The 22,712-nt window shown below is 50.2% G+C and overlaps 1 protein-coding gene across 1 annotated transcript in view; it reads left to right on the forward strand.

Moving 5' to 3' along the window:
• The first annotated feature begins 8,322 nt into the window (after positions 1-8,322).
• NCOA6 (nuclear receptor coactivator 6) overlaps positions 8,323-22,712 on the forward strand; it is a 66,854-nt gene continuing 52,464 nt past the window's right edge. Inside the window, exons 1-2 of the mRNA XM_054045630.1 lie at positions 8,323-8,441; positions 19,282-19,397. The gene's annotated coding sequence lies outside the window, so the exon portion shown is untranslated. The remainder of the gene's footprint in view (positions 8,442-19,281; positions 19,398-22,712) is intronic.

Consider the following 22,712-nt stretch of genomic DNA (forward strand, 5'->3'; position numbering starts at 1 on the left):
TGCAGTTGATGAATCACATTTGATTTGCTGGCTGCAAATATTGGTCTGACAAACTAAGGTGAAAGTCAGACTGTCAACCAGAGCCCACAGCTGGACTGCCAGCTATAGATGCTTTCAACATAGTCCTGCATTGGGGGTCTCCCATTCAGACTAACCCCCTTCACGCTGATGCCACCTCCTCCCCCCTTCAGCCTTGAGGAACATGTTTCCCCTCACCTGCATGGAGAAGCTGATCTCTGGATTCTTTGATGGAGAACTGGTTCTTTGTCAAAAAAAGCTGCTTAATCTTAATCATATAGTGTTTGCAGGGCCAGCTCCAGGCACCAGCCCTCCAAACATGTGCTTGGGGCGGTACCTGGAGGGGGGCGGCACTCACCCGGGGAGAGCAGGGCCGCGGTCGCGCTTGCCGCCTTCCTCCCGGTGCTCCGGCCGGTCGGGGAGAGCGGAACCGCGGCTGGGCTCGCCGCCCTCCCCCGGCGCTCTGGCCAGCCGGGGAGAGCGGGGCCGCCCTCCCCCGGCGCTCTGACCGGCCGGTGAGAGCGGGACCGCGGCCGGGCTCTCCGCCCGCCGGGGAGAGCGGAGCCGCGGCCAGGCTCGCCGCCCTCCCCCGGCACTGCGGCCAGCCGGGGAAAGCGGGGCCGCCCTCCCCCGGCGCTCTGGACGGCCGGGGAGAGCAGGGCCGCGGCCGGGCTCGGCGCCTTCCCCTGCCACGCTCCCCGCCAGGGGGTGGAGGGCGGCAGGAGGCTTTTTTGCCTGGGGCGGCAAAAAAGCCAGAGCCGGCCCTGAGTGTTTGTGCCAGCTCTGGCCTTCTTTACAGGGATATATGGCCCACAGGAAAAAGTATTTTACAGAGCCCAAATTAGACAAGAATATACTGTAAAGTGTCATCCCCTACTCTCTACAAGGCCCCAATTCTTTAAGATGCTAATTGCACTCAAAACCTCACAGTTGGACTCTGATTCTACATGCCATTAGACATGAAGCTAGCTTCTCTACATATACAAGCCTCCCAGGGCCAGATCCTGAAGTCAGAGCACTTACATGATTAGCTCAAAGGGTAGAGTGATGACAAATCATCACACATAGTATCATACCAGCAGTTAAACTCTTTAATTGAAAAATAATGCATCTGGCTAATTATTACTATTTATGCATTGATAATGTATTGGCTGCTAACCTAGACACATAAATTACAACAGTCTCTGCCTCAAGGAGTTTGCAATCTAGACACAAGAGAATAAAGGGTGCAGAAGGAAACCTAAAGAAGGTCGGGATTTTTTGTTTCTTTGTTTATTTGTTTGTTTGTTTGTTTGAAAAAAAGATTCTAATCTAACACTTCATTTCTTTCAGTGTGGGCTGGTTTTGTGGGGTTGGTGGAGATTAGAACATGAAGAGGGACTTCCCACATGGGGGGCAGCACAGACAAAGGTATGAAGGCAGGAGTGGTAAAAGGATGATTTTCAGACCCTAAAGAGGTCCGGTCTAAACTTTAGTATAGCTGGTTTCTCAGGATTGTAAACTTTCGATGTGTAAACTTCCTGAACAGATAGGAAATTGAATAAAACAGAGCACCGGGAGCTGCTATTCTTATAAACAATATTCCAAGCAAACAGGAACTCAGTGGTGTAAAATCAAATGTGCCTAAAGCTCCTCTTCTTGTCAGATTATGAATGAGGCTCCCTCCCTCTTTTCTGCTGAGCTGTCAGAAGGAATCCCCTCACAGCTTCATTCTTCAGCAGGCTGTAGGCAGACAAAGGCTCCCAGTATGACCCAGAGGAAAGAAACAGGTACTAAAGCCCAGATCCTCAAAGGTGCCTAACTCCCAAAGGCCTAGTTCCTTTAACGATCAGGGCCCAAAGGACTAGCTGCACAAATGTTCTCCAATGAAAAGCACTAAGAACACACCTCCAGAAAGGGTGTTGACTGGAGCTGTAAGGCCCAGATCCACAATGGTAGCCAATGATTTCAATGGAAGTTAGGAGCCTAAATACCTCTGTGGATCTGGGCCCAGGGCCGCAAGTGGGGCACTTTGCCCCGGGCCCTGGGCCCCCACAGGAATATAGTATTCTATAGTATTGGAACTTTTTTTTATGGAAGGGGCCCCCAAGATTGCTTTGCCCCAGGCCCCCTGAATCCTTTGGGCAGCCCTGTCTGGGCCTAAATCCCTATTTGAGTCTTGGTTGCCTGAGAGTTCATGAAGATCTGACTTCTGTTCCCAATGTCACAGATGTCCTGTATCACCTTAGCACTACTTGTATGAATACAGGTTTGTAGCATTAGGCACAAAATCCTATAGCTGCTGATCTTTCAAGCTATTCTTCATGGATAGACCTTTATCCTTTGCAAAGACTCACTGAAGTCACTGGCTCTCCACACAAGTGCAGAGATCTGCCCATATGGAACAGCTTGCAGTACTGAGGACATACTAATTAGCTACATACACACACATTTTAAAAATCCCCAATGTGATCTTCGACAAGTCTAAGGCCATGTCTATACTAGCGAGCTTACAGCGGCACAGCTGTACCAATGCAGCTGCACCACTGTAAGATCACACGTGTAGCCACTCTATGCAGGCGGGAGAGAGCTCTCCTGTTGACATAATAAAACCACCTTCAGCAGCAGCGGTAGCTATGTCACAGGAGAAACTCTCCCACTGACTTAGCTCTGTTCACACCGGTGCTTCTGTCAGTGTAACTTACGTCACTCGGGGTGGGTTTTTTTCACACCCCTGAGCGACATAGGTTATAGTGACAAAAGTGATAATGTAGACATGGCCTAAGTTTCTCAGTTTACCCATCTGTAAATCAGAGCTAACAATACCTACCCTGAGAGATGTTGTATGGCATGATCTAATAATGTTTATTAAGTGCTTTGAGATCCTCAAAGGGAAGCATTATAGTTATTTAAATATTACAACCTACTAGTTTTCTGTAAAGGTTTCCGTTTTCCTTTACAGCCTGGTCCAGGAAATGCCTTTTGTTTATTTGCAGAATTGGTTACAAAACCAACAGCATCCTAAGTCATGAGGTGTGAGGCAAGTCTCAGTGGTTTGGAGTTGGGGGGGATGCTCCTCAAGTGACATACATTTTAGGGCAGTATTTAAAACCTTTGTTGTTGCACTGAGCGGGAGGGAGATTTTCCTCTCATGTAGATACACTGTAATTAATGATACAATTCTGCTATAGGGTGTGGTGTGTAGTTATCAGGGGTGCCTATCAGGAGTGGTACTCTCCTCAAGTCTCACTCATTGGTAGGGGAAGGGTTTTTAATGTGGGTTTCATTGCAAGGCCTGGCACATAGGGTGATGGGATTTGTGGTGGGGGTCAGACCTCTCAGCAGAGATGGGGTGGGAATCTCTCAGAATTTCAGGCTAAGTGCTTCCCTTGGGCGTGAAGGTGGTGAATGGGGGGGGGGGGTGAGTTTTGGGTGACTGGAGGTGGCTGTGGAGTGGTGCTATCTCCATGGAGAAAAGGAATGATCTTCCTTCCTGCTCCTACCCACTGTGTGGGACTGAGGGGCCTTCCCAAGTAGCTGGAGGGGAGGTCCCCAACTCAAGGGATGTCTTTGATGCTGAGGAGGGGGCATCCCAGTCTCTCTCAATGGGGGATGGTGGTGGTGAGTTTCTCCACTGGGGTGCCTGTGGGAGGGTGGAGAAGGACAGGTATCTCCTACTTTCAGCATTGGGTGGGGTGATGCTTTCCTGTGGGGGTGCCGCCCCAGTCTCTCTCGGTGGGGGGGAAGGTCAGGCTGTGCCCTGGGACTGTCCGGGGTCTCTCTCAGTGGGGTGGTCAGACTGTGTCCTGGGGGGGGGTGTCTCAGGGGTTCACTCGAGGGAGTCAGACTGTGCCAGGAGCGGGGGTCTGGTGGGTCAGGCTCTCAGGGGTGGTGGCAGACTGTGCCCTGGGGGTGTCAGGGGTTCACTTGGGGGGCCAGACTGTGGTCTCGGAGGTCTCAGGGGGGCAGGCTATGAGTGAGGGGAGTCAGGCTGTGCCCTGGGGTTGTCTGGGTGGGGCAGTCAGGCTCTGGGGGGGGGGGTGTGTGGTCAGGCTGTGCCCTGCAGGTGTCTGGGCGGGGCAGTCAGGCTCTCGGAAGGGATTAGGCTGTGCCCTGGGGTGTCTGGGCGGGGCGGTCAGGCACTGGGGGGGGGTCAGGCTGTGCCCTGGGGTGTCTGGGCGGGGCGGTCAGGCACTGGTGGGGGGTCAGGCTGTGCCCTGGGGTATCTGGGCGGGGCACTCAGGCTCTCGGGGGGGAGGGTCAGGCTGTGCGCTGGGGTGTCTGGGCGGGGCGGTCAGGCTCTCGGAGGGGGGGGGTCAGGCTGTGCCCTGGGGTGTCTGGGCGGGGCGGTCAGGCTCTCGGAGGGGGGGGGTCAGGCTGTGCCCTGGGGTGTCTGGGCGGGGCGGTCAGGCTCTCGGGGGGGGGGTCAGGCTGTGCCCTGGGGTGTCTGGGCGGGGCGGTCAGGCTCTCGGGGGGGGGGGGTCAGGCTGTGCCCTGGGGTGTCTGGGCGGGGCGGTCAGGCACTGGGGGGAGTCAGGCTGTGCCCTGGGGTGTCTGGGCGGGGCGGTCAGGCTCTCGGGGGCGGGTCAGGCTATGCCCTGGGGTGTCTGGGCGGGGCGGTCAGGCACTGGTGGGGGGTCAGGCTGTGCCATGGGGTATCTGGGCGGGGCACTCAGGCTCTCGGGGGGGAGGGTCAGGCTGTGCGCTGGGGTGTCTGTGCGGGGCACTCAGGCTCTCGGAGGGGGGGGGTCAGGCTGTGCCCTGGGGTGTCTGGGCGGGGCGGTCAGGCTCTCGGGGGGGGGGTCAGGCTGTGCCCTGGGGTGTCTGGGCGGGGCGGTCAGGCACTGGGGGGGGTCAGGCTGTGCCCTGGGGTGTCTGGGCGGGGCGGTCAGGCTCTCGGGGGCGGGTCAGGCTATGCCCTGGGGTGTCTGGGCGGGGCGGTCAGGCACTGGGGGGGGTCAGGCTGTGCCCTGGGGTGTCTGGGCGGGTCCGTCAGGCTCTCGGGGGGGGGGTCAGGCTGTGCCCTGGGGTGTCTGGGCGGGGCGGTCAGGCACTGGGGGGGGGTCAGGCTGTGCCCTGGGGTGTCTGGGCGGGGCAGTCAGGCTCTCAGGGGGGGGGTCAGGCTGTGCCCTGGGGTGTCTGGGCGGGGCGGTCAGGCTCTCGGGGGGGAGGGTCAGGCTGTGCCCTGGGGTGTCTGGGCGGGGCGGTCAGGCTCTCGGAGGGGGGGGTCAGGCTGTGCCCTGGGGTGTCTGGGCGGGGCGGTCAGGCTCTCAGGGGGGGGGTCAGGCTGTGCCCTGGGGTGTCTGGGCGGGGCGGTCAGGCTCTCGGGGGGGGGGGTCAGGCTGTGCCCTGGGGTGTCTGGGCGGGGCGGTCAGGCTCTCGGAGGGGGGGGTCAGGCTGTGCCCTGGGGTGTCTGGGCGGGGCGGTCAGGCTCTCGGGGGGGGGTCAGGCTGTGCCCTGGGGTGTCTGGGCGGGGAGGTCAGGCTCTTGGGGTGGGGGGTCAGGCTGTGCCCTGGGGTGTCTGGGCGGGGTGGTCAGGCACTGGGGGGGGGGGGTCAGGCTGTGCCCTGGGGTGTCTGGGCGGGGCGGTCAGGCTCTTGGGGGGGAGGGTCAGGCTGTGCCCTGGGGTGTCTGGGCGGGGCGGTCAGGCTCTCAGGGGGGGGTCAGGCTGTGCCCTGGGGTGTCTGGGCGGGGCGGTCAGGCACTGGGGGGGGGGTCAGGCTGTACCCTGGGGTGTCTGGGCGGGGCGGTCAGGCACTGGGGGGGGGGTCAGGCTGTGCCCTGGGGTGTCTGGGCGGGGTGGTCAGGCACTGGGGGGGGTCAGGCTGTGCCCTGGGGTGTCTGGGCGGGGCACTCAGGCTCTCGGGGGGGGGTCAGGCTGTGCCCTGGGGTGTCTGGGCGGGGCGGCCAGGCACTGGGGGGGGGTCAGGCTGTGCCCTGGGGTGTCTGGGCGGGGCGGTCAGGCACTGGGGGGGGTCAGGCTGTGCCCTGGGGTGTCTGGGCGGGGCGGTCAGGCTCTCGGGGGGGGGGGTCAGGCTGTGCCCTGGGGTGTCTGGGCGGGGCGGTCAGGCTCTCGGGGGGGGGGGTCAGGCTGTGCCCTGGGGTGTCTGGGCGGGGCGGTCAGGCTCTCAGGGGGGGGGGTCAGGCTGTGCCCTGGGGTGTCTGGGCGGGGCGGTCAGGCTCTCAGGGGGGGGTCAGGCTGTGCCCTGGGGTGTCTGGGCGGGGCGGTCAGGCACTGGGGGGGGTCAGGCTGTGCCCTGGGGTGTCTGGGCGGGGAGGTCAGGCTCTCGGGGGGGGGGGGGTCAGGCTGTGCCCTGGGGTGTCTGGGCGGGGCGGTCAGGCACTGGGGGGGGTCAGGCTGTGCCCTGGGGTGTCTGGGCGGGGCACTCAGGCACTGGGGGGGGTCAGGCTGTGCCCTGGGGTGTCTGGGCGGGGCGGTCAGGCTCTCAGGGGGGGGTCAGGCTGTGCCCTGGGGTGTCTGGGCGGGGCGGTCAGGCACTGGGGGGGGGTCAGGCTGTGCCCTGGGGTGTCTGGGCGGGGCGGTCAGGCTCTCGGGGGGGGGGGGTCAGGCTGTGCCCTGGGGTGTCTGGGCGGGGCGGTCAGGCTCTCGGGGGGGGGGGGTCAGGCTGTGCCCTGGGGTGTCTGGGCGGGGCGGTCAGGCACTGGGGGGGGGGTCAGGCTGTGCCCTGGGGTGTCTGGGCGGGGCAGTCAGGCACTGGGGGGGGGGTCAGGCTGTGCCCTGGGGTGTCTGGGCGGGGCGGTCAGGCACTGGGGGGGGTCAGGCTGTGCCCTGGGGTGTCTGGGCGGGGCACTCAGGCACTGGGGGGGGGTCAGGCTGTGCCCTGGGGTGTCTGGGCGGGGCGGTCAGGCTCTCAGGGGGGGGTCAGGCTGTGCCCTGGGGTGTCTGGGCGGGGCGGTCAGGCACTGGGGGGGGGGTCAGGCTGTGCCCTGGGGTGTCTGGGCGGGGCGGTCAGGCACTGGGGGGGGGGTCAGGCTGTGCCCTGGGGTGTCTGGGCGGGGCAGTCAGGCACTGGGGGGGGGGTCAGGCTGTGCCCTGGGGTGTCTGGGCGGGGCGGTCAGGCACTGGGGGGGGTCAGGCTGTGCCCTGGGGTGTCTGGGCGGGGCACTCAGGCACTGGGGGGGGGTCAGGCTGTGCCCTGGGGTGTCTGGGCGGGGCGGTCAGGCTCTCAGGGGGGGGTCAGGCTGTGCCCTGGGGTGTCTGGGCGGGGCACTCAGGCACTGGGGGGGGGTCAGGCTGTGCCCTGGGGTGTCTGGGCGGGGCGGTCAGGCTCTCAGGGGGGGGTCAGGCTGTGCCCTGGGGTGTCTGGGCGGGGCACTCAGGCACTGGGGGGGGGGTCAGGCTGTGCCCTGGGGTGTCTGGGCGGGGCGGTCAGGCACTGGGGGGGGTCAGGCTGTGCCCTGGGGTGTCTGGGCGGGGCACTCAGGCACTGGGGGGGGTCAGGCTGTGCCCTGGGGTATCTGGGCGGGGCGGTCAGGCACTGGGGGGGGGGTCAGGCTGTACCCTGGGGTGTCTGGGCGGGGCACTCAGGCACTGGGGGGGGGGTCAGGCTGTGCCCTGGGGTGTCTGGGCGGGGCGGTCAGGCACTGGGGGGGGTCAGGCTGTGCCCTGGGGTGTCTGGGCGGGGCACTCAGGCACTGGGGGGGGTCAGGCTGTGCCCTGGGGTATCTGGGCGGGGCGGTCAGGCTCTCAGGGGGGGGGGGTCAGGCTGTGCCCTGGGGTGTCTGGGCGGGGCGGTCAGGCACTGGGGGGGGTCAGGCTGTGCCCTGGGGTGTCTGGGCGGGGCACTCAGGCACTGGGGGGGGGTCAGGCTGTGCCCTGGGGTGTCTGGGCGGGGCGGTCAGGCACTGGGGGGGGGTCAGGCTGTGCCCTGGGGTGTCTGGGCGGGGCACTCAGGCACTGGGGGGGGTCAGGCTGTGCCCTGGGGTGTCTGGGCGGGGCGGTCAGGCTCTCGGGGGGGGGGTCAGGCTGTGCCCTGGGGTATCTGGGCGGGGCGGTCAGGCACTGGGGGGGGTCAGGCTGTGCCCTGGGGTGTCTGGGCGGGGCGGTCAGGCTCTCGGGGGGGGGGGTCAGGCTGTGCCCTGGGGTGTCTGGGCGGGGCGGTCAGGCACTGGGGGGGGGTCAGGCTGTGCCCTGGGGTGTCTGGGCGGGGCACTCAGGCTCTCCCCAGCTCTCCGGCTCAGCCGCGCTCAGAGCTAGGCAGGGCGGCAGCCGTGGTGTTGGCGGAGGCGCGCGCGCGCTGTCCCGTCTCGCGGCGCGCTCCCACTCGGTCACGTGCCCTGGAGGAGGCGGAGCTGTGGCCGGGCTGCTGTGGGTGTCCTGGGCGCTTGGCAGGGAGCGGGCCGACCCCCTCCCCCGGTGCGACGGGCCCAAGGCCGGGGCCTCAGCCCGCTGCCAGCCGCGGACACGGCGGAGGCTCCCTCAGGTGAGGGCGGGGCGGGGTCGGGGGGAGTAGGCCTGACAGGGCCGGGGGGCGGAGGCGGGGCCGGGCCGGGAGTGTCAGCCGGAGTGGGCCCGGCCCGAGGAGGGCAGAGGCCGGGCACGGAGTGGGGCTGTGCCCGGAGAGCGGGGCCGGCTCGGGGGGCGTGGGCCCGGGAGAGGGGGCCGAGGCCTGGCCTGGTGCGTGGGGACTGGCCCCGCTCTTGCTGCCCGGGCCCGGCCCCGGCCCCTGTGGGTAGCGGGGCTGGGCTGGGCTCTCCCTTGGGCTTCACGCCTTGGGGGGTGCCTCTTAGATGGACTAAAGGCGGGAATTTGTAAAGGACCCTTAGGGCGTTGGGCACCCTTCTCCCGTTGAATTTCAGTGGGGCTTGGGTGCCGAACTCCCTTAGGGTCCTTTGAAAGTCCCAGCATGTATAGAAACTGCAGGTCTGAGATGGGGCTGGCCCCCTGCACGATGCCCCAGCAGTGTCCACACCTGTGCTGTCATGGTGCTCCTGGCTCCCTGAACAAAGCTGGCCCAATTATTCACAGTTAACAGCTTGACCAGGTCTGACCCAGAGCCACCTGGGAGATGAGGACTTGTGTCACTTTCCTAGCATTCTCTGTATGTGGTTAACATAGCACTATAGTTTTGCAGCAAATTTGGTATGTTATGTTTATGAATTGGTATATGTCTTGTCAGTCTGTCTACTGGCTTTCTTACATCTGCAGTTTGTAATTGTAATCACAGTTTAGTAGGAGAGTGTTGAATCTTGAATGGTAATCGACCATTCATGTTCATATCATCACTTAAACTTCAAAGAATGTAGCATTGCTGGGCTGGTCCAGAATGTTCCACCCTCAAATCCAATATCCTGCCTTTAGTTGTGTCAGTGACCCTGTAGCATATGGGGATTGGTAGATCCTGTAACTTTTTTTACTTGATCCATCATCCTTCCTATTTCTAATTTCTGAACAAATGCAGGCAATATTTCATGCATTTATTTTAATCCTCCTTCAACCTTTTAAAAATAAATTAATAGAGCAACTTTCTGTCCTCTTGTTGTGAGTTCTGCATTATTTTTAAAAAGTTAACTGTGTTAAGTGACCTGACTATAGAAAACGGTGGGTTCTGGGTTTCTCCGATTTCATAGGGGTGTCCTGCCTGGCCAGTTGTATCCCTGTTCTGGTTATGACAAGTTTAATTTTTGTCCTGTGAGCCTTGTCTGGATTTTAAAGTTGCATATTGCACACTTCAATTAAGATGCAAATACTTAGCATAACTTAAAGTTTAAAGGGAAAATATCTGCGCTTCACCATTATAGAAAAGTCTGCATCTGTTATCATAATGGTATTACACCCACGTGAGCATTTTTCATTGTAGCTTTACAAAGGTGATATTAAGGTAGCCAGTACCCAAGCATCATTCTTCATCCTTCCCAGATGGAGAAAGGCCACAAAGAGTGAAATGATCAGAAGTGGCCTCTAATTATGGAAACAACAACTTCTGGGTGCCCAATTTTTAGCCATTTATGGTCTATTTTTTTGGTTTTGTTTTCCAGAGGTGGTGAGCACTTTGAGCTCCCATGGACTTCATGTGGAGCTGTCTGTGTCAACACGTCAGGAAAACAGTCGATGTTTCAAGTCAGGCACCCAAAATTTGTGGTTGCTTTTGATAATTTTGGGCTCATTCCCTCTACAGTTATACAGTAGAGCTGGGAATAGAACATAAATCTCATGACTCCTTAGGTTACTACCCTATCCATTGAACCATATTGCTTCCTTTTAACATTAACTTAGAATGTCCTGGCTTTACCATGACATTTTTGCATGGTAATTCTGTGATCCTAACTTTTGCCACTAAGGTCATATTTCATGGTTTCTGCACCATACTCTGGCTTCTGCTCACAGGCCCCCCTCAGCAGGCTTCAAACTTACCCTAGAGAGAAACCTGAAGTTGCTGCTTCTGTGGGCAGTAATGCTCTGTCTGACAAACTTGCCCCTCAGTAGAAATTACAAGCGAGGAGCTGCATATGGTGACTTTGCTGCTTACATGGTACTCTTACATTAATAACAGTGGCAAATCTGATGCGTATAGTTACTTACTCCCTTAAAAACAAAACAAAAAAACACCTTGGAAAGCCAGGCATTTCTAAACTAAGATTAAACTTTCAATGGCCTAAACACTTAAAAATGTGGAACTGCTCAGTTACATTTTAACAAACAACCTCAGTGCTGCCCTGGACATTGTGCATGTAAGGTAAGTAAAAGTCTGAGTAAGACACTGAGTTGACACCACTAAACCCTGTATACTTTGAGTATGCATGTTTAAACATATTAAAACCAGTATATTTTGTCAGTTCATCTATAGACCTTAAAAAGTCTATAATATTAGACATCTTGTACTAGATCCACTGCATTTTAGGTAATGGTTTGAATCATAGTTGAGTTGTGTAGGTGTACTGGGTTTGTGATGTGTGCAGCAGCAGGGAACTGCACTGTTGAGGATACCAAAGGGTTAATATGACTGTAAGATTCTGATATCAGTTGGTTGTATTTGGGAAAGTGGGATTGCACAGGTTGTTGGTGTGTATTTGAAGTACAGTAGGCAAGATGCTTTTGTTTCTGTCTTACCCCAGAGAGATTACATTATTTAGAAGCTATTTGTAGTTATATAGGTTGTGCCCGTGGTGAATTTGTATACATGCTAATATGTAGAATATTGGACAGTATAGTACTCAACACTGAAAATGAGTCTCATACCCCATTATATTGTGTGCAGGCATAAGGTTGTTTGATAACCTTTGGGAAGGTTGGGGGAAGACTGGCTTGAAACATACTAGACCTGATAAGCCTGAGGCCAATACAAAAGATGTCAATGAAGGTGCATCATCAAGGTCCAGAGGGGCAGCACCCTGCTGAGAAACCAAGCCACCCACCTCCAGCTGCTGTCTAGATAGTAGGAGTGGTCAAGCATGTACATTTTCCATCTCCGCTTCATAGGGCACTGACTTCTCCTTCCAAGTGGTAACCTTTTCAGCTCTGTGATATTTAGAGTAGCAGTGCTTCTTGCAGAAGGTGTGTTTTGTCAAGTGCTCCTTGGACTATGTTAGTTTGTAATTACTTTTTTAGGTATAATCCAAGGTGGTGTGTTAAACTCATGAAGCTCTAACTATTTTGGATCCTGACTATCTTTTAAAATCACTCTCTCTCCTTGTGTGATACTGCTGGAGTTGAGAGATCAGCCAAGCTTCTGATTTAACAGGAGGGCTGGTGGTGGCAGGATTTTTAAGGTGAGATCCTTGTCTCTTGAATTCCTTCCAACATATTGGTCCACCAGAGCTCAATATTTTTATTTTATTCTTTCAATGCGGATGCTATTATTGGTGGTGGTGGTTTTTTTTGCAGACCCCCCCATCCTTTGCTCTGGGTGCCCGTAAAATTAAAATTGACAATATCCTACCTTAATCCAAAATAACAAAAACATGCCCATTCCATCATAGCTAAATTGCTAACTCCCTGGTTGCACCTAGCAGTAAATACATTTACAACAAATATATATAATAAAGGAAAATAGTGGAACATTGCAGTGTAACTGTAAGGTTAATGCATCTGAATGGATTTAGAGGGTGTTTGAGAGTGTAGGGGAATGCATGGATAACACCCTGGTAATAGCTGTCTCCTTTTTTTATCATGAGGGAGCTCCAGATTAAGTGCCGCAGTTTACTTCTATTGTGGCAGTATGACACAGGGAGGAGGGCTGTCTCTTATATAACCAGGTGCCAACTTGTTTAGAGTTTATACTAACAGGTGTTAGTTTTAACTTTTTAATGTGCTTCTGCCATGACATTCCACTCAATAATTGGGCAGCTACAATCTGAACCATCTTCAGTTTGATGTAGCTCCCCATGTAGGGTGCTGTGAGGGGAGATTTGTGAAAGTGGGAGAGTTTGAGCAGAGCTGAAGAGAGACAGAGGGAGTGTGCCCTTTTCTATACACATTTTGAGTATTAAGTGCAGCTCCCTGGTGTTGTTTTGGATTGAGTGTGCCCTATTTTGTTCAGTCTGTGTGAATGTGAGGGAGGGGTACAGATATTTTTCACTCTGGCTACTAAATGTTGTGTAACTGCAAGCCTTGGATATGAAATTTAAGATGAGTGTAAATAAAATAATTTTTAAAAATAAATCCAGCATTGTACTGGGCCCTCTGTGGGGACTGTACCTTTTGTATCTCACTAATAGGCATCTGAAAAATTTTAAGCCTCCTCACTTCACCCCCACTCCCTTTTCAGTCCTCTGAAACTTGTCTCTGGTTGTTGGAAAAAAGAGAATTCTCACTCTCTTCCCTCCACTCAGGAGCTTCTTGACAGTTGTGCATTTAGAGCTTTCTGCTATGATGCTCCTTGCTTAGTCTCTTGGCTACAGCATAGGAAAATCTCTAACTCTCTGTTTCTTTTGGTCCTCCCATGTGAATAGCTTCAGTGTTTGCCTCTCCTATGGGTCATAGGTTTCCTAGACAGTAGCAAAATGAAATTGACATGATTCTTCTCAGCTTCACTGCTGATCACAGCTTTCTTAACAGTACCAGTGACACTAAGAAGAGTCTTGCTAATTTCACTCTGCTTCTGTTTGACAAAGCTGAAGCAGTAGAAGACACTAGTGTTGTTTGCAGAATCAGGAACACATCAGTATGTGGGCTCAGGTACAAAAAGATCTTAATTTTGAAGGTTAAAAATACATGTATTTAAAAATGATAGCTAGCATTGTGCAAAAATTGACATGCCTTCTTGTCAGGGAAAATTCTCTTACTTGCTGTCGGCAATTGGATTTGTCAGTCTCATGCAGAAGCTTTGATGTTAAAATTGTTTGAAGAATCTTAATGCTGTATTTTTGTACTTTAAAACGTGGACTATTTTAGAATTTCTGGACTTTTGCAGACTTGTTCAAAGAATACTTTCACAGTGGGGACAGCAGAATAAATTAGATTTGGAGTTCTTCAGCCAAGTTGTTCTTAGTAGTTGGCAAAAAAACTTGCAGTTAAAACCTTTTTATTTCAAAACATGAATTCCTGGTCTGATTACGCACAAATTTTATAAATACTACCAAGACTTTTCTGGGAGCAGTAATTATGAGAACCTTGAGCCAAATCAGTTTAGTTGTGGGTAAAGTGACCTTTCAGTAGAAAGCTTGTCACAACATTGACTATGGACTGTCTCTCCATAATTAAAAATTAGTTCCTTAGCTGCACTTGGAAAATCAGACTAAAGCACAGTTTATTATCAGAAAAATACATGTAATTTTAATTAACTGATTATTTCATTGTGTATGTTTAATGACTGAGTGTGCCTGTGTATTTTAATGAAATACTGCATTACGATAAAATTCTGACTTTCTTCTGGAACAGAGAATTGTATTTATATTGTTTCCAAATGGAAATGTTCTCTTTCACATGACCCTAACAGTTTCGCTAATTATAATTCACCATTCGGATATTAAATTTTACGGGATGCCAGTTCCAAGAATAATGGTGACACTTTACATTAATTTGTAACAAATTGGCAGGGTAGGGCAGCGGGGAATCTCCCTTTATTTGGACCTAACCTATGAAAATATTAATCTTTTTAGGTGAGTGACTAGTTGCAATTGGAATTTGTTTCCAAAATTAGATCCTCTCTTCCTTATTCTTCAGTCATGCCTGGAGAGCTGATCAGTTGGCTTTATGTACAATAAAAGTTAGAATGTCTCCGGTGATGGAACTATGTCAAGGGACATCATCTAGAATCACTCTTTTCAGTGAATTTCAATGAAGCTTATGGAATTTTAACAAATAAATCCACCATGAAACATAATAAAATTCCATTAAAGCATATCAATATGACTCATACCCAAGATCACCTACACCGGGGTGGCCAACCTGCGCCTGAGAAGGAGCCAGAATTTACCAATGTACATTGCCAAAGAGCCACAGTAATACATCAGCAGCCCCCATCATCTCCCCCCCCCACCGCACCTGCCGGCAGCCCCACTGATCAGCGCCTCGGCCTCCCTCCCCATGCCTCCCATAGTGTGCAGGAAGCTCTGAGGGAGAGTGGGAGTGGGGGAGCAAGGGCATGGTAGGCTCGGGGGAGGGGGTGGGAAGGGACAGGACCTTGGAGGAAGGGGTGAAGTGGGGACAGGGCCTGTGGCAGAGCCAGGGGTTGAGCAGTGAGCATCCCCCAGCACACTGGAAAGTTGGTTCCTGTAGCTCCAGCCCCGGAGTCGGTGCCTATACAAGGAGCCACATATTGACCTCTGAAGAGCCGCGTGCAGCTCCGGAGCCACAGGTTGGCCACCCCAACCTACATCCTAACAAATTGCATTTTCACACGTTGTGGAAATATGGAAGAAAGATTTTTTTTCAAAGGATTTTATTGTTTCAGCATTATGGGAAGAGCTGTTGGCTGAATAATATAAACAGTCAACAGTTCTCAAACCTGTTTAATATTTATTGCAACAAACTCTAATTTAAACATTATGATAATCTTAATTGTAGCCATTCACTTCTGGATGGTCGCCAAGAACTTATCTTTTCCTAATATTTTAAGTTAAGTATAGCCATGGTGGCTTATACCATATGGGGGAAGTGTAAAACTTACACTGTGGGAACTTCATACCAATTCACCTCAGCCTCTGCAGTTCACATAGCAAATTCCTGGCAAGTGATCACATACTGATGTGTGTTAAAATCAACTACACTTCTCTCAAATGTGTATCATAATTCTACCTAAGATCTTTAAGGTCATTTCACTGTCTCACAATGTCTCTGGCCATCCCTCTTACTGCACTCTTTGGAGAGAGAGCAGTCTTTATGCATGTGACTTTCTATCTAAGCTGTTACTTAATCCTGGCCCTGTGTCCCCTTAGGTCAGGGATCAGGTTTTCTCTCTGCGGCACCCTCAGTAACTGATCCACGTTATAGTTCCAAGATCTGTTTCTTTTAGACTTAAATGGTTACTAAAATATTTTTTCATTTTACAGAAATAGAGAGAAAAATCATTAAATAACAATGTGCTAACAATGACTATTATGGAAAACAGTGTTAGTCTGACCTTAAATTTAGCTATAGAACATTGAAATCTTACATACAGGATAACCCTCTTTCAACCAAAAGCCATTTGTTTCTGCCTGTCAGTTTGATATCCAGACATAGGTTTAGAGAGGTCTGTCTGTCTTAATGTAACTGGAGACACTGTAGATTTTTGCCACTCAAGTCTTAATTCATGTTTAACATTACTCTAGGGCTGTCAAACAATTTAAAAAAATTAATCACGATTGATTTCACGATTAAAAAAATTAATCACGATTAATCGCACTGTTAAACAATAATAGAATGCCATTTATTTAAATATTTTGGGATGTTTTTTACATTTAATTATATTGATTTAAATTACAAGACAGAATACAAAGTGTACAGTGCTCACTTTATGTTTATTTCTAATTACAAATATTTGCATTGTAAAAAACAAAAGAAATAGTATTTTTCAATTCACCTAATACTAGAACTGTAGTGCAATCTATTTATCATGAAAGTTGAACTTACAAATGTAGAATTATGTACAAAAAATGATTACATTCAAAAATAAAACAATGCAAAACTTTAGCGCCTACAAGTCCCCTCAGTCATATTTCTTATTCAGCCAATCGCTCAGACAAACAAGTTTGTTTACATTTGCAGGAGATGATGTTGCCCACTTCTTGTTTACAATGTCACCTGAAAGTGAGAACAGGCATTTGTATGGCCCTGTTGTAGCCAACGTCACAAGATATTTACATGCCAGATGCGCTAAAGATTCATATGTCCCTTCATGTTTCAACCACCATTCCAGAGGACATGCGTCCATGTTGATGACCGGTTCTGCTCGATAACAATCCAAAGCAGTGTGGACCGATGCATGTTCATTTTCATCATCTGGGTCAGATGCCATCAGCAGAAGGTTGATTTTCTTTTTTGGTGGTTTGGGTTCTGTAGTTTCCGCACTGGAGTGTTGCTCTTTTAAGACTTCTGAAAGCATGCTGCACACCTCATCCCTCTCAAATTTTGGAAGGCACTTCAGATTCTTAAACCTTGGGTCAAGTGCTGTAGCTATCTTTAGAAATCACACATTGGTACCACCTTTGCATTTTGTCAAATCTGCAGCAAAAATGTTCTTAAACCGAACAACATGTGCTGAGTCATCATCCGAGACTACTATAACATGAGATCTATGGCAGAATGTGGGTAAAACACAGCCGGAGACGTACAATTCTCCTCCAAGGAGTTCAGTCACAAATGTAATTAATGCATTATTTTTTTAACGAGCGTCATCAACATGGAAGCATGTCCTCTGGAGCGGTGGCCGAAGCATGAAGGGGCATACGAAGGTTTAGCAGTCACCCCCGGAGCCAGAGGCATGCTGGAGAGATCTCTGAAGGCCGCCGTCCACACGCTCTATGTGGACACCCTGAAGAAAAAAACGGACCAGGGTAAGGCCTTCGAGGTGACCAGCAAGTGGGACTCCAGCAACCACTTCCTCCCCACGGGCAGCTTCACCTGGTTCGCCAACTGACGGTTCATACACCGTCCCTGGCTGAACTGCGTCCCCCTCAACGGAGCCGTCCGCCACTGGAACCGGGACAAGCGCTGCAGGAAGTGCGGGTACGTCGCCGAAACCTTGCCCCACGTCCTATGCAGCTGCAAGCCCCACGCCAGAGCCTGGCAACTGCGCCACAATGCCATCCAGGACCGCCTCGTAAAGGCCATCGACCCGCGCCTGGGAGAGGTCACCGTCAACCGCACCATCCCCGGCACCGACAGCCCGCTGTGCCCAGACATCGTCGTCACGGACGAGGTTGGAAAAAAGATCATCCTGGTCGACGTAATGCTTCCATTCGAGAACAGGACCCCAGCCTTCCGTATAGCCCGAGCTCGCAAGCTCGAAAAGTACGCCCCCCTGGCTGACACCCTGCGGACAAAGGGCTACAAGGTGCACACCGATGCTCTGCTTGTTGGAGCCCTGGGTGCCTGGGACCCATGTAACGAAAGCGTGCTAAGGACCTGTGGGGTAGGCTGTCATTACGCGCGGCTCATGAGATGCCTCATGGTCTTGGACCTATTCGTTGGTCACGGGACATCTACACAGAGCACATCACCGGCCACCGCCAATACTGAGAGTGAGCCGGGGAGACTTCGTGCACCCGCAAGGGGGAAGAGACCTATAAACCGCCCCTGCTGGACTTTATCCCCTGAGCCCTGAACCCACCAAACCTAACTGAATCCCACCACGTGAGGGTCACCCCATCCCCATTACCCAGCCCGCTTACTTATACCCATGACTGTCTGTACTTTCTGTATGAGTGATGGACCCTCATCGCTTTGTCGGCTGTATCTTGATCCTGCCCACCATTTACCCCCCCATTTGGGACATTGCAGTCTGTATATATTATGTGTGCTGCCCAACCCCAAAATACTAACATCCCCTTGTACTCTGTATGTTACCCCCAATGACCGATAACTGACACTTCAAATTTTCTGTATCGTTTATTTTTAAATATTTTCTAATAAAATTTTATATCTGGCACATAAATACCTTGCAATGCGGGCTACAAAAGTCCCATGTGAATGCCTGTTCTCACTTTCTGGTGGCATTGGTAGCAGTATCTCCTGTAAATGTGAACAAACTTGTTTATCTGAGCAATTGGCTGAACAAGAAGTAGGACTGAGTGGACTTCTAGGTGCTGAAGTTTTGCATTGTTTTGTGTTTGAGTGTAATTATGTAACACAAAAAAAATACATTTGTAAGTTCAACTTTCATGATAAAAAGGTTGCACTATAGTAGTTGTATGAGGTGAATTGAAAAATACGATTTCTTTTATCATTTTACAGTGCAAATATTTGTAATAAAAAATAATATAAAGTGAGTAGTGTAGACTTTGTATTCTGTGTTGTAACTGAAATCATATATATATATATATATATATATATATATATATATATATATATATATATATATATATAAAACATCCAAAATATTTAATAAATTTCAGTTGGTATTCTGTTGTTTAACAGTGTGATTAAAACTGCAATTAATCGTGATTTTTTTTTAATCGCGTGAGTGAACTGCGATTAATCGACAGCCCTAAAACATCACCTCCCAGACCAAGATGGTAACTTCTTCTGTAGTGTTTTTCGACTCGTTTTTCTAAATATACAGGGCTTGAAAAATTTACTAGACATCTACGAGAGGGAGAGCTCAAAGGTACATGTGAAAGATAGGGAGGGAGACCAGAGCTCCACTAGCGAATTCCAAGGGCAGTGTTCTGGTGTGATTCCTATCTCCCTGCTACCAGCTGCTGGGAAGGAGACAGTGTTGGGTTTTCTGCTTTGGTGGTATCTCTGGATCCTGTTTTGTATTGGTATCTGGCTAGTAGATGTCATATAAACTTGAAGCTCCACCTTTCTGAGCTTTCAGTCTCTTCTTACCCCTTCCTCAGTTTCTGTTTTTGGGGTCCTCCTCCCTACTGAGCAACTCCAGAGGAACAGTAGAGGCAGGCACAGAATTTTCCTAGAGAATGTCCTGAAATTGACCCAATGCTGAGTTTCAGTTTTTATGAATTATAACCATTTATATTCTACTATCAGCACAATAATTATGTTCCTACCACCGACAAAATATTTTGTATTATAAATACAAGTGGTAAGTAGTTCTGGTTTTTGCAGCAAAATGTTTCAGTGTTTTATTATTTAAAAAAAAATATTTTCACTGAAAACACTGACTATTTTGGGATAGATTTGTATCACATAGACGACTTCTTTTGTTTTGTTTCTTTCAGGGTTTTCACTTGAGCACTGCTGGAGGATACTTTGTTTAAAAATGCTTACTAGTCTGGGGTTAACAAAGAGCTGCATAAATGGCATAAATTAAGGAAGTCTTGGGGGGATCATCTTGGTAAGTAAAAGAGTATGTGTGGCTTTTGGAGGTCTCCTACTTTCCATTCTTTCAACTCAATGGCCCTTGGTCACAGGGACTTCATTTTTGAAGTGGAAGTCAGGAATCTGCTCTCTCTGGAGCTGCTTTTTCAGTCTGCCACATAGTTACTAGTGATCAACATGAAGTATGTACCTGTACACCCCCATTTCAGTCAGAGGGGTTGTGCTGTTTGCATGATGTTCCCAGTCCCTGTTGCCATGGGGAGCAAAGGTTAGAGCTCAGTAAGTAACAGTTTATATAGATTACTGAAACAAAACACTCATTAACATTTTTTCCTAAAGTGAAATCTAGTATATATTTGAGTTTTATTTTTTTCAGGGATTTTTATGCATTATAACATTGGTTTCTCATCGCCTCTGCTTTCTGTGCATGCAGTGTTAATACACAGCAGACTGCAGTTTGCTTTTTCAAAGTTTTTACAGGACTTTTGCCAAAAATGATGCAATATGGCAAAAGTTTTAACAGATTAGGTGTTTTATAACACTGTGGAGCTCTTAGATGCCTGGAATAAAGTCGTACAATGTGGTCAAGGACACTCAGTGCTACGGATCTCTGTTGTCTAAATGTGGTGGTGGTGTGTTTTGTAGATTTAATTAGGTAGTGAGGGTGGGGCTCAGGAAGGAACTTGGGCATTACAATGCTGAGTATCACAGCACGTAACTTTTACAACCTTTAGGTGTCTAAAGTATAATAGGAACAAAAGTGCAATCCACAAAATCTGAGTTAGGCACCTAGGCTTCCTATGCAATGAAAGAGGAGAGAGAGGCATTTTAGAATGCGATCCAAAAAAGTCAGTCTACAGGGTGGTGAGCTGCCTAAGCTAGCCAATGGGAGGTACTGATAATGGGGTGTGTGCTAAGCCCCCTCCCTCTCTCAGAGATAGGCAACTCCCTACTGTCAGGCTTCCATGCTTATCTCTCTTTAGCAATCCTTGTCCAAGGCCCCATAGAAGTACTGGGTTGTAGAGAAAGGCAGCAGGTCCAACCCCCCCGCCTGTGACGAGTGGCTTATACTGCAGTCTGCCCCAGGGACTAGTGGGAACCCCTCTCCTGGAATCAGGCAGCTTAGGGGCCTAAATAGTTTCTTGCAGGAATGAGTTAGGCGCCTGCCTCAATCCCACAGAAATCTTCCAGAAGAGGAGGAGGAAGTGGTGGTGGGACCCACTTTCTAACTTTTTAGGCCAGTGGCTAGAGCACCCACCCACCTGTGATATCTGAGACCCAGGATCAAGTCTCCCCTCCCTGCTGGGGGAGAAAATTGAACAGGGGTCTCCTACCGCTCAAGAAGAGTGCTCTAACCACTGAGCTGTGAGATACTCTGATGTGGGGCTCCCTCAATCTCTCCTGTAGGAGCTGTTCCACTGTGGATAAATAATGAAAGAGTGATTGGAGGAAGAGGAGTGGACCGTGGGTCTCCTACCTCCCATGTGGGTGCCCTAATCACTGGACTACAGCCTCTGGCCCAGTAACTGTTTACACATTTATTCTCAGTGGAACAGTCATTTTCTTTCTTTCCAACAGGATTACGTTAATGCAAACCAGGTACCTTTTAGTTTGCGTGAGCAGTGTCCACATGTGGCAGTTAGCGCACAACCCTTTGGTGCCCTCTGCAACTTGCACCCCATAGTCCGCACTGTGGTACAGTGTGGATGTAGTCTTCGAACACAACCCAAATGTAAAGAAAAGCTCAAAACGCCCTTTCAGCATGATCAAAGGCTTTCCTTGTCAAGTGAAACAATGCCTGTGATCCTTTCAGATTTAGTAAACTATATTATATTAGCACCTGTGAAGTGTTCTGTCTGCTGTACTTCTAATTTTAACTAGGGCTTTCAATTAATTGCAGTTAACTCATGTGATTAACTCAAAATTAATCGTGATTAAAAAATTAATTGCTATTAATTGCAGTTTTAATCACACTGTTAAACGATAGTATACCAATTGAAATTTATTAGATATTTTGGATGTTTTTCTACATTTTCAAATATATTGATTTCAGTTACAACACAGAATACAGAGTGTACACTGCTCACTCTATTATTTTTTATTACAAATATTTGCACTGTGAAATGATAAACAAAAGAAACCGTATTTTTCAATTCACCTCATATAAGTACTGTAGTTCAGTCTCTTTATCATGAAGTTGAACTTACAAATGTTGATTTTTTTTTGTGTGTGTGTGTTACATTATGCATTATGAGAAAGTCTTTAATTACATGATCACATAGCCCCCTGCCTCATTCAGTGCATAGGATGGGCCTGCTCTGGGGATGAATCAAGGTTCTGTAGTGAAAGAGGATGTCGTCTTTAGGCCTCCTGATTTGTTTGCTGCAGAAGCTGAAAGATGTGTAGCGAATGAAGTAGGGGACTGCAGGAAGAGAAAGGATGGTCTCACGGTTCCGGCAGTTAAATGCTGCCTTAGAGAACTGGATTCTATTCCTGCCTCTACCAGAGTTCCTATGTGATGCCAGTTAAACCAGACTTTTCACAAGTGGGCACTGTATGTGTATTCTTCATTTTTCTGAGTGCCTGACTTGCATACTCAGCTGCAGCTGAAGTCAATGGGAGCTGTTCTTTGACTATATATAATGCTGAGTATTCTGAAAAATCAGATCCTAATTGAGCGCTCAAAATTAGTTGACATGACATTAATTGATCTGTGCCTCAGTTCCTTATCTGTAAAATGGTAATATAATAACTCACTTCACAAGGGTGTTGCGAAAAGAAATTCATTAATGTTTGTGAAGCACTCTGGTACTGTAGTGATGAGCACCATGGAAAAGCCCATGAAGACATTAATCATCCTGTTTTCAGAATAAGTTTTCACTGAACACCGTCAATTCTGTGCAGTGAATGAGGCAGAAGTCCTATAGTAAAAGTAGTATGCGATCATGTAATTAAAGACTGCATCTTAATGTATCTACACAAAGGGTGTAAACTAAAGTACAGTCTTAATTCTGGCATTCCTAACTTCTGAGTGCTTTACAGCTTTAACAGTTTGTTGGCATATTTCTTTGTGTGTATTTTAAATATATACATAATATATAAAGCGGAAGTCCAAGCTCATCTTATTTTTTTAAAAAGCTTTTCCAGATGGTGGTGGGTTTTCCTTTCCTTTTTAAGGAAGGGGTCAACTCATTTCTTCTCCCCCTACCCCTTTTTGCAAATGACCTTTTAAGCTCTGCCTTGTGGTTTTCATGAAGGGTAAATAACTAGATTGCTACCAAAAACTGATGTATATCCCGACCTGAAGACTGCAGTTCTGAGCTATAAGGGT

This window comes from Malaclemys terrapin, chromosome 12 (assembly GCF_027887155.1).
Source record: "Malaclemys terrapin pileata isolate rMalTer1 chromosome 12, rMalTer1.hap1, whole genome shotgun sequence".
Lineage (NCBI taxonomy): Eukaryota > Metazoa > Chordata > Testudines > Emydidae > Malaclemys > Malaclemys terrapin.